This window comes from Haliotis rubra, unplaced genomic scaffold, assembly GCF_003918875.1.
Source record: "Haliotis rubra isolate DU_JTF1 unplaced genomic scaffold, ASM391887v1 Scf403, whole genome shotgun sequence".
Classification (NCBI taxonomy): Eukaryota; Metazoa; Mollusca; class Gastropoda; order Lepetellida; family Haliotidae; genus Haliotis; species Haliotis rubra.
In genome coordinates this window covers 847,733-859,952 of record NW_025767084.1, presented here as the reverse complement: position 1 = coordinate 859,952, position 12,220 = coordinate 847,733, and the positions used below count along the sequence as shown (strand labels likewise).

Here is a 12,220-nt window from a genome sequence, read left to right as displayed (position 1 = left end):
TTCACTATGGCTAAAGTATGTCCATTACTTTAACACAGAATTACAACACTGGATTCAACAGTCAGGGTTTGATAGCTTTGTGAAACAGGACACCGTCTTTCATCATGCTTCAGTCTGATACGTTGTTGTGTAGCTAAAATACTGGTCATAACTACATTAAACTCACTCCTCACTTCCTCACTCACTCAAGGAAAACCCTACCTCTGCCGCTGCAGTGTTGTATATTATACATTCTTGTACCTATATTGTATATTCATGTACCTATATTGTACATTCTTGTACCTACATTGTACATTCTTTTGCATTTTTGTACATTCCTGTATCTACTTTGTACATTTATGTACCTATATTGTACATTCTTGTGACCCTTGAAGATCCGGGTTAGAATTGGTGTTCAACAACCATTCTTGTCGTAGGAGCAGTGTGCGAAATAGCCACTGGCCCACTAGCCCGTGACTAGTAAAAATCGAGTCTGGCCAGTAAATCTCCAGAGTCACCGGCCCAACCGGCTAGTGATTTTTCATGGGGTCATTTGTTTTTTATGGTATTTTACCTCTTGGAAATCTTTTGTTTAGTTTCTACATTCAAATTTCGGGCCAGTGAATTATGTTGTGGGCTGGTAACTTTCAGGTATAGCTAGCCCAACTGGCCAGCAAAATTTGGAAACTATTTCGCACACTGCGTAAGAGGCGACTAACGGGATTGGGTGGTCAGGTTCACTGACTTGGCTGACACATGTCATCATATCCTATTTTGTAGATCCATGCTCATGCTGTTGATCACTGGATTGTCTGGTCCTGACTCGATTATTTACAGACCACAGCCACATAGCTGAAATATTGCTGAGTGCGGTGTTAAACAACAAACCAACCAACAAACCAACCAACATTCTTGTCCCTATATTGCAAATTCTTGTACCAAGTAAAGGACAGGAGATGATGGTGTTGTGTGTCCATGATTTTTAACTTCAAGGTTTATACTGCTGCAATACTGTGCATTCCAATTCTAAGGATTTCTGTTGTCACAGAGGTTCTGTGAACAAGCTGACAGATCCACAGCGGATGTTGACAATGAAACTGACGGATGTCTGTATTTAGAGCAGTCATATTGCAATGGAAAGATGTTGATATTGAAATATAAATTTTGAGATGAAACAGTAATCTGTGACTGTTTAAGTGTTCCTGCTTGCCAGTTTATCATGGCGTGTTATTATCATGAGTATAGGTGAGCTCTTCAAAGGTGATGTGACAACACAGACAATACTTCATGCATGCAACTTCCAAAACAGACCATTCATATGCCTTGTATACAGAATAGTGAGCGAGCACGCATGCAGTGCCTTCTCACTCACTCACTCACTCACTCACCCACCCACACCCACCCACTCACTCACTCACTCACTCACTCACTGAGCATGAAGAGAGCCTGGCATACCATATCTGCAAACAAAGTCATCCTAGCATCTGTTACCGCTTCCTGCCATAGAATAGCATAGGCTTCCACCCACTTAGTGAAATAATCCTGTACCACCAGGCTATACCTGTTTCCCATCTTGGTAACTGGCCATGGTCCCGATATGTCTACAGCAATGTGCTGGAAGTGTAACAGATATCCTGAGACTGAACCATGCAGACTTGCTCTTGGACATGGAATATGAGATTTCTGGGACATGTCTTGACCCATATTTCTGCATCCTTTCTCCAACCTGGCCAATAATAGCAAGTGTTAATTTCTTACTTTCTTTTCTTGATGCCTGAATATCCACCTCCAGCAGCTGTTTCATGAACCCCTTCCAAGACTTCCTTAACCATTTCTGGGGGAACTGCAGCCTGATTTCTTTTAGTCCATCCAACTCTCTCACCAAGATTCCACCGACTATCTTTAAAAAATCCCACTACTAGGCCCCGTTCCACCAAGCCACGACCGGTATATGACCGAGCGTGGTCACTCCGACCAGTTCGATCACAGCCGGTCGCATAATTTTTGCGACCGAGTTTGACACATTTTGACTTTCAGGATACACCAGGCCAGCTGTGCGATCCCACTACGACTAAAAAATGTTCACGGGTCATTTTTGGGGTGAGTAAGTTGAGACCGAGTTGAGAGTGATTGGTCGTATAGTCGTCGCAATATGGCCATACTGTGGTACGACAGTATTGGCGATTTTCCCTGCGAGCAGTCACGACTGGGTTGAGACCAACGCAACAGTTTCTGCGACCGATCTGCAATTGACTTGTGACCAGTGCGACTGTGTACTTTTTGTAAGATCGCATCGAGACCAAAACGACCTGACCAAGATTTATTCGTGATCGGTCACCCAAAAAAGTTTAAAAGTGGCCGTGACCGACTGAGATCGTGTCATTCTGAGCCTGAACAGCAGACTGAAAACACCTAGAGAAGATGGACACTGAAATGACCCTGGTCCTTGCCTTGCTGTCGGAAACCCACCAGCAAATACAGGATATTGGTAATTGCACCTTGGCTATTGTTAGACACATTCAGCGAAGGAGAAGAAGGCGTCGACGGCTTGAAGTTTGGGTACGAGAGTGGCTTATGAGACGAGACCACTGCCAGTAGTATGCATCAAGTTTCAAAGAACACTTGGAGAATGGTACACTTGGCATTCCCCCAGCTGAACCTATTGAACCAGCTGACCCTAAATCAGATGATCAATCTAGGAACCTGCCCTACTTCATATTGGCCGATGATGCTTTTTGCCATGAGAATATTTCTCATGAAGCCTTGGTCCAAGAGAAATGTGAGCAAAGAAGAACTGATCTACAACTACCATATATCAAGGGGAAGACGTGGTAGAGAATGCTTTCGGTATTATGGCTAACAGATGGAAGTGTCTCATGTCTGTGTTGCATCAAACCCCTGAAATTGTCCAGACAATGACAGAGTACTGTAGGGATGCACACAAACAGCACACCTCTTGAGGTTGAGGCACCCAGGCATCCAAGACGTCGACGTTGACCATGATGACGACAATCATTAACTCGTGTTAGGCTCTTGGAGACGAGGCATCACTCTCGATGAAGACAACGGTCCTCCTGAAACCGCAAACAAGGACCATAAAGCTGCCAAGACTACTTCAACGACCCAATGAGAGGAGCAGTTGCTTGGCAGGACAGAATGGTGACATTCGCCCGCTTACCTCGACAGGAGAACCCAGATATGTAATAACATCCCTTGATGTCATGTGATTTGATGTCATGTGAGAACAGTCCAGAATGAGGTGTTGTATGAAATCGAAACAACCGTGTGTTTGTATATTGTACAGTATTGTGTTTTAAAACTTATTAATCTGTCCACGTTAATGATTATATCATTAAATATTTAATTCTCTCTTATTGTCTGGGGTTTGTTTCGGAGCGAGTTGGGTTTCACAATGTGCCGGGTGTATGCATGATAAGCAAGCACAGGGTTACATCTTTCACTTCTAGTTATATTTAAGAGCCAAGCCTCTTTATTACAGCAAGCATGATCTCTTAATTCAAGTATATGAGTCAGAAGAAAATGGAAACGTCTTTTTTAAGTCAAGTCCAGTGAGACGACAATGCCTGTAGCTTATTACTTCAAATAAACTTTGGGAAGGCAAGATTTCTGAGTGAACTTCGTTATTGGGAATAACACCACTTTTCCTAACTCCTTCATCAGGTGATTGTCTTAATATTGTCACTCCTTCACCTGATAAAGGAGATAGGGCCTACTCTGAAAGTGGTGTTATCCCAATTAAGCTCACATCCAGACATGTTGCTTTATATTCCACTTGTAAATGATTTATTATATCAAATAAACAACCCCTGATCACGCTATTTGGTCGCAAGTGAAAGAATCGCACAAATGCAATGTGAGTGAGTGCGATCAAGTTGTGAGTTCATGCAACCGACATGCGACCGCACCAGCACCCCACGATGCGAGCACACTGCGAGCACACTGCGACCGAAGTAGCGAGTGAGCCATCGGTCGCATCGGTCGCAAAAGTTGTGCGAGTGTATGGAACCGTTTCATACACTTGCAGAACCCTCTGCGACTGAGTGTGAGTGAGGGAGATCGTTTCTGCGAGTATGGCGAGCTTCCTAAGACCAAACAACAATCTCCGTGCGAGTGTGCGCGAGAGGCAAAAATCGGTCGCAGTGGGGTCGCAAGCATGGTTTATTAACAAGAGCTTCCACAAACCTTCTAACAGGACGAGTCAAATGTGTGTACTGTTCTTTCTCAACAGCCTGATACAAAGAGCACAATCCCTTCTTCTGTGCTTGTTCCAAAGGAGATTGAGCGGTCACAACAGACATGTCTATTCTGTGACATTGCTTACAGGGCATACGAGACAAAGCGTCCGCATTTCCATTACGTCCAGGTCTATGCTTGATCCCGAGCCTTCCACAACAAGCATTGGTTGTAGAAGACCAATGCAACCCCGATCTTCACGGGTACCACTCTTGAAAGAAGACATCTTTCAGTCTCATTTCTACTCCATTTAAAAAGTATTCCATTTTCTCCATAAATAATTCTTCTATATGTAATTTAATATAATCTTTCATAGTTTGGAGTTTTGTTCACGCAGCGAATCGTCTAGATGCAGAATTGCCTGCATGTATGGATATTTTTTCATGTCTGGATGAAGAATTGTCTGTTTTTGTAGTCGTCTGGATGTTTTGATGTCTGCATGAAGAATTGTCTGTTTTGGAAGTCGTCTGCATGAAGAATTGTCTGTTTTGGAAGTTGTCTGCATGAAGAATTGTCTGTTTTGGAAGTTGTCTGCATGAAGAATTGTCTGTTTTGAAGATCGTCTGCATGAAGAATTGTCTGTTTTGGAAGTTGTCTGCATGAAGAATTGTCTGTTTTGGAGATCGTCTGCATGAAGAACTGTCTGTTTTGGAGGTCGTCTGCATGAAGAATTACCTGTGTAGATATTTTTACGTGTTGGAAGTCGTCTGCATGAACAATTATCTACATGAGCCTTTGTATATTTGGGGAATCGTCCTAAGCCACTTAAGGTCAAGTAATTTGCTGTCCAGAGGAATTCCAGAATCCAATGACTTGGTTTGAATCCCAGATTCAGCATATCTTGGATTCCTCATCAGTGCCATGCTAAAGCTTGTAGTTTTCAACAATGGGATACCAGTACACGTGTTGACCTGTTTCACGTCAACGTAACAAGCCATGCTTTAACAGGCTGTCCAAACATCACACACCCCAGCTCCAAACAAACCAACACACACAAAATTTGTAAATAAATTTAATACTTTCACATAATCTTAATACATGTATTCTGAGATCAAATATATTACAGAAGAAATATGTACATGTAGTACAATGGCAATGTCAAACAATATTCATCAGCATCATTTTTGAGAAGCAGACAGGCACCTTGTATCACAGATGAACATGGGAATTACTGCATCACTTCCCCCTACTGAAAGCAAATACTGCTTAAAGCCGCTTCAGCAATTTTGCAGTGATGAGTGAGTGAGTATGGTTTTATGCTGCTTTTAGCACTATTCTGGCAGGGGACACCAGAAATGGGGTTCACATTGTACCCATATGGGGAATCAAACCCAGGTCTTCAGCATGACGCTTTAACCGCTAGGCTACCCCACTGATGACATCTCACACTGAACAAGGGCAGCTATTACATCTTTTAAATATACCATGATAACTAACAGACACTTGAGGATATCTTAAGCAGGCAGAATAGTTCCTAAATTAACTATCCTAAATTAAAACATCCTTATCATTTCTTGCACTTTCATGTCTGTTGTATTGACATGATTCAAGAGTGAGTGAGTGAGTTTTAGTTTTATGACGCTTCTAGCACTATTCCTGCAATATCACGGCAGGGGACACCAAGAATAGGCTTTAAACATTGTACCCATGTGGGTAATCAAACAGAGGTCTTCGGTGTGACAAGTGAACGCTTTAACCACTAGGCTACCCCACCACCGATTTGATTTTTGACCTTCTTGTGTTTTAATATTAAGACAAATTCCATTGCTGCCATCACATACATTCAGCTATCTTCTCAGCAGAGATGTGTAAATATTTCTTTTCAGAAAACAATATAGTTTGAATTAAGTAACAATCTACATACTTCGAATTGCGAAGAAAGCGATTTGTCAAGTAGTTGAAAAATGACTTGTTATGCTACAACTAGCAAAAAAACAAGTTGAACACGACAGAAAGGATAACTTAGTTTATCAAGGACATTAAGGTGTGATGAATGTATATATAGGTGTGAGTTTAGTTTCACTCCGCTTTTAGCAATATTCCAGCAATATCATGGCCGGGACTCCAGAAATGGGTTTCACACTTTGTGCCCACGTGGGGAATCAAACCCAAGTCTTCCACATGACGAGCGAATGCCTGAACCACTGGGCTACCCCACCGCCCTGTATATATATATACTATATATATAGTTACAGATGTAGTGTGTATATGTATATATATATTTATTTATATATATATATAGTGTGTGTGTGTGTATGTATGTATATATATATTTATTTATGTATATATATGTTGTACTGGCACATATTTACAAATGTACAAAATATTTTCCAAATATGTATAATATCAGTATTAAATTCTGACCCCAGTACATCAAATGTACAATATTTGTTTATTCTAACTTTAAGACATGAAATATGAAATTCAACCAAATAATGCTACGCTCACCTCCATTTTCCTTAAAACTAACTTAAAAACTTTCTGATTAAAAAAATGGCCCTTTCAGACACTCAATCAAGTACTCAGTTAGACACCATGCATACCAGGTTGAAGCTGATTCCCACACTCCTTCTGACATCAATCCAGAATCAAGTTTCAGATTCTGCATCAGACAATGGGTGGTCATGTTATCTGCAAAGTAATGGATCAGGTGACATGTCTCTTCAAACTGTTGCAGTTTTTTTCTTGTATTTCTTTCTGCCTTAGTCAGAACTCTTAAGGTTACAGGTGCTTGTATACAGCTTCTCTGTATATTTAAAAGTGTTAGTGTTTCTGAATCATGTATGACGCTATACAAATTTTGTAAATTATTTTAAGAATGCTACCTTTTTCACGCCAAAGCTATTATTTCCATGTAGCCTCATCATCACTATATAATCTTACAATATTACATAGATGATCTTCTTCTGCAGTAACAACCTGTGAACCATTCTCTAAAAAAGCTCTAACCAATTTTTCATGATAGATTGGGAAAGCAATCATCAATTGTAGATTGGGAAAGCGTTCCCAACAATTAACAGTTCTAATGTACTTAAGACAGGTAGTATTCTTATAATTATACACAATGGCAACTACTGTTTGATGATTCCTTCAAATACACTACCTCTTGTACAGGTACCTTGAGGTCGCGTAGACAGGATTCATTAGTTAGTAGAGAACAGGATGAAAACCTTCAGATGCCATCAGGAAGAAGAACAGAAGCTAGTCCAGATCTGAATCCTTCAATAGTTCCACATCTTATTATGACTAAGATGCAGTAGGAATCAGCCATTATTGGTTATGTTACCTCCAAGTGATCTAATACTCTTTCTGTGTATCCCTGTCACAATTTCGTCCATGTAGTGTCATATATGGAGCCTAACTTGAGGATCGCGATCTGAAGGTCTTGGAGACTTGGACTTTGCTGAATTTGTTTGGAGCATAATCTTGAAAATTATGGATGACTGATAGTTTCCAAGCATTTTTGAATGTTAAGGGAATGGAGATTACATCTGTGGACTTCCCTAGCTGAATCTTGGTTTAGTCAGAAGATTGTGATAATCCAGCAACTTGGGAGGCTGTTCCTCAAAAACTTATGTGAAAATTCATGTAGGTGACTGATGATGTCACTTCCCAAATCAAGCTATCATATTGAATGGGTTCAGGATATTCGCAGCTTGTACATCTGCATGCCCATCACAATAAAGATACATGAGTGAGTGGAGTTAAATTTTTAAGAACTTGCTCAAACCTTCTGAATAGGAACTCTTTTACACTTATTTGCAATATTTCATCGTTGAGTATCTGTGATGGAAACTAGGCGCCATATTATTATTATTATTAAAGATACATGAATAAAAATTTAACGTACATAAAGATGATACCCATAAAGATGATACCTTATATAAGAGGATGTACCCCTTTCTGAATCCATTACAAAACTGAAATGATCCTTTACATAAACAGGGATGCGAAAAAAAGTGAGTGTAAAAAGAGGAAAATGAGCCAGGGGTCTTTCTCCTCGGAATTAGATGATTCACAAGAATGGCCCAGGCACAATCAAATCTGCAGAATTCCGTGGAAAATTCATAAAAGCACATTGACAACTAAAAGTCAGTAAAATTGGATTTTTGTTTATTTGGTATCGTAAAGGGGACCGTTGGTCTGGAAAGGCTCGAATGCTTTTAAGTTTACTGATGATAACTTATCTGGATGAATCATTTGAGGAAACTGAGGTTGAGGGCTGAGTGAGTGAGTTTAGTTTTACGCCGCACTCAGCAATATTCCAGCTATATGGCGGCGGTCTGTAAATAATCGAGCTTGGACCTATCCCATGATCAACAGCATGAGCATCTATCTACACAACTGGGAACTCATGACATGTATCAACCAAGTCAGCGAGCCTGACCACCCGATCCCGTTAGTCGCCTCTTACGACAAGCATGTGGGGGCTGACTGAAAACTGTGAATAGCTCCATCCTCCAAGCAAATTGTGTGACAGTGCATCTGACTGAGTCAGAGATGTGTGCCTCTTTAATTAATAAACCCAATACAGCAGAAAACAATTATATTGGACATTGACAAAGGTATAACAGCTACCTACTGCACCAGGCAGGGTAACAACCGGTACCATTATTTGTCCTTTGGTCTGGCAAGGATCACAGTACCAAGCTCTTGCCCCTAAGGCAGAGGCTCTTCCAAACAACTCCATGCAGGTGATTAGCAAGTTGCCTTCACAATATTCCAGCAATATCACGGCGGGAGAGCCATTCAAACCCAGGCCTTCGACATGATGAGCAAACGCCTCCATCTTCCCCTTACAACATCTAGATGCGGACTGGATATTTTCACCCGACCCAGCACCATTGTCCTCACTGAATCAAGCTGTCAATACCATATTCACTGTAATAAGTGACCTTAGAAAATTGACAAAGGGGGCTGCTTTATAAAACAATTCAAAGTCATATTTGTTCACTGTAGTAAACAAACTTTGTTCAGTGAAACCAAATTTCAATGTCAATAGTTAATAAATGTGTATCCTTTCTACACTGCTGATTTCCGTAAAAAATCTGCACTGCCTACAAGAAAACACTGAATATTATGTAAGTTGTTGGTCTTTATAGTGAGTGAGTGAGTGAGTGAGTTCACTTTTACGCCGCTTTTAACCATATTCCAGCCATATCATGGCGGGGGACACAGAAATGGGCTTCACACATTGTACCCATGTGGGGAATCGAACCCGGGTGTTCGGCATGACGAGCGAACACTTTAACCACTAGACTACCCCACGGCCCTGGTCTTCATAGGGTGCTTACTCGTAAGGTGTACTTGTAGAAGTTGGTCAGGGGATGAGTATCGGAGCGTGGTGCTTAATACAGTGAATATGGTATCTTGAAAGCCTGGGGCTCAAGAATTAAAACAACAAAGAAAGTGAAGTTAAAATGATATAGAGGTGTTATTTGTGCATAGATCATAATTGAGCAACAAAGGGACAAACAAAAGGAATACAAGGAATGTAACAAAGATGGTAATGTTCTGAATTTGAGGTGAAACAATAACTACTTCATCCCATATCACATGAAACAAGGAGCATGTAATACAATGTAATAAACGGAATTCAATGATAACAGAGAATAATGAAATTAATCATAAATATATTTTTTCATTAATTTATCTCAAAGTACCAGCTTATTTATATCATATACTATATTACATAATAAGCAATATATGCATACCTGAATAAAGTTATAAACATGTCTGTGTATACAGAGAATCAGAATTTGAAATATTAACTAATCAATGTATTGCAAAGAGGTCAGGGTTCACAATCAGCCAATCAAATGTTTTGAATAACTGAAAAGTGCACACAGTGCACATTGTGCAAACATAAGAAATAAGTGCATTGATATGTATTTCCCCTGGGGTAAAAAAAGAGTTATGTCCTGAATACAAGGAATGTTTATACAGGACAAAACCAAACCATGACAGGAATGTTGGTATATCACAAAGTCCTTTACATGTCGGGAAGGGGCATGTATATGAATTAACAAGATAACAGTTCTCACTCTTCCTACAAAATAAACACCCTGTGATCACTGGAAACTAAAGGTTAACCTACAAAATAAACATCTCTCTGATCATTGGAAACTAAAGGTTAACCTACAAAATATACAATCCTGTGATCCTTGGAAGCAAATTGAAGATGTGAGAAAACTAAGTGGCTGAAACTGATTAATTAAGTGACTGAGTATGCCAGATAACGCCATTACGGTAATTTATATAAAGTGCCGCTGGTATAGTTTGGACGATGAAATCCATCTGCCGTAATGTTGTCAGCAACAGCAGGACCACTTTTATCGTCTGTTTTGAGGAAATTGTCTGTCAATATTATACTCATGTATACGGTACCAGTACTAGTTTTAAATTGTTACACAAACACACGTGAGGTCGAATACCAGTAATTCATTTTAGTTGGCTTGTGGGCCCAACCAACAAAAAACGCAACTGATGTTAGGAAAAGAACATCCTAATTTTTGACAGTATTTTGTGAATGATTTTAATACATGTGTCAAAAAAGATGCCATTTTGTCTGAGTTTGAAGAAAGTATTTGAATTCAATTCAATTACGCAACTCAGCAATGAAGATTTCTTCTTCTTACGATAAACATTTTCAAAGAGAAATTCAAAAGTTGTAAAATTCTATCCGACTGGAATGAAACAAACACAACCTTGCTGACCCTTGATTCAAGTTGATATTTCAAACATTCACTATAATACATCCCAAAAATCGGTTTGTGAAATCTGTAGCAAAATACTACAGTGAATAATATGAGTCAACACAAATCAATGTTAGACATTGAGTGAGTGAGTTTAGTTTTATGCCGCTTGTAGCAATATTCCAGCAATATCACATCCAGGGACGCCAGTAATGGTCTCCACACATCGTACCCACGTGGGTAATCCAACCCAGGTTTTTGGCGTGACCAGTGAACGCTTTAACCACTTGGCTACACCACACACCCTAGACATTAAGCATCAAAGTAAAGGGCTCCCTGGCATAAGCTTAGTACAGAAACAAAATAAAGACTCCTTTGATTCAAGGATTCAAGGACCCCACTATGGAAGTTTTTAAACTGACTTCGGGCCAGACCAATTTTACTTCTTGTTTTTCAGATTTTTGTTCTCAGAAAACCTAAAGGCAGGAGGGAAAAATATAGTCACTAGTCAAAATAATTTTCCTTTTAAATACTAAAAGTATTTTATAGTTGATGTTTATATGGGACTAAAAACAATCAAAAAAAATTTTGGCCACTAAAAACATGAGAATTTTATTTTTTCAGCAGGGAAAATTAATTTTCATTTTTTTTCTTATTCTTGCAAAAATACAACTGGCGGATCCGTTAAACAAGAAATAAAATTGGTCTGGCCTTGTTAAATATTTCAACATTCACATCATCACTCACAATTACACTGTAGGCTGACCCACATAAAACCTCCACATAAAGCTTCTCAATCTTATGAAAATATGTAAATGACACAAAATTCTAACTATTAACATACACACCTGTTTTTATCCAATATGTACACACATTAACACTCTCCAGAAAATATCACAGTTGTATTTCTGTGTGATTTAAACAGATAAACTTTGCCATTTCAGTCGAGTACCCTCAACACGACATTGAAAATGTGTGTTTTGTTTATAGAGCTACAGATAACTTTTTGGGTCATTGAGTTATGTACTCGCTTATCTTCATCTCAATTGGGTATCCTAATTTTCCTTTGTGTAACCAAATATTTTGTACTCACCGCACTCAAAGTCAATGGGGTATTTTGCCATTTTCCATAAATTTGAACATATAGTAAAGTCTAAATGTGAATGTTTGTTATTTACATTTGATCTGTAATATGAGAAACGATAAGAAAGACTGCAAGTTGTCAAGTTCATGTCCTGAAATAGAACCTCTCAGTATACTTTAGTTATTTTATCTATCCACCGGTACGCAAG

General features: G+C 39.4%; 1 long non-coding RNA gene across 1 annotated transcript; it reads right to left on the bottom strand.

Annotated features, from left to right (window-relative positions):
* Positions 1-227: 227 nt before the first annotated feature.
* LOC124287647 lies at positions 228-635 on the bottom strand. The gene is made up of 2 exons (XR_006901299.1): positions 335-635; positions 228-282 (listed from the first exon to the last, which is right to left on the bottom strand). It is a non-coding gene; the product is annotated as an uncharacterized LOC124287647 (long non-coding RNA).
* Between the last annotated feature and the right edge of the window lie 11,585 nt (positions 636-12,220).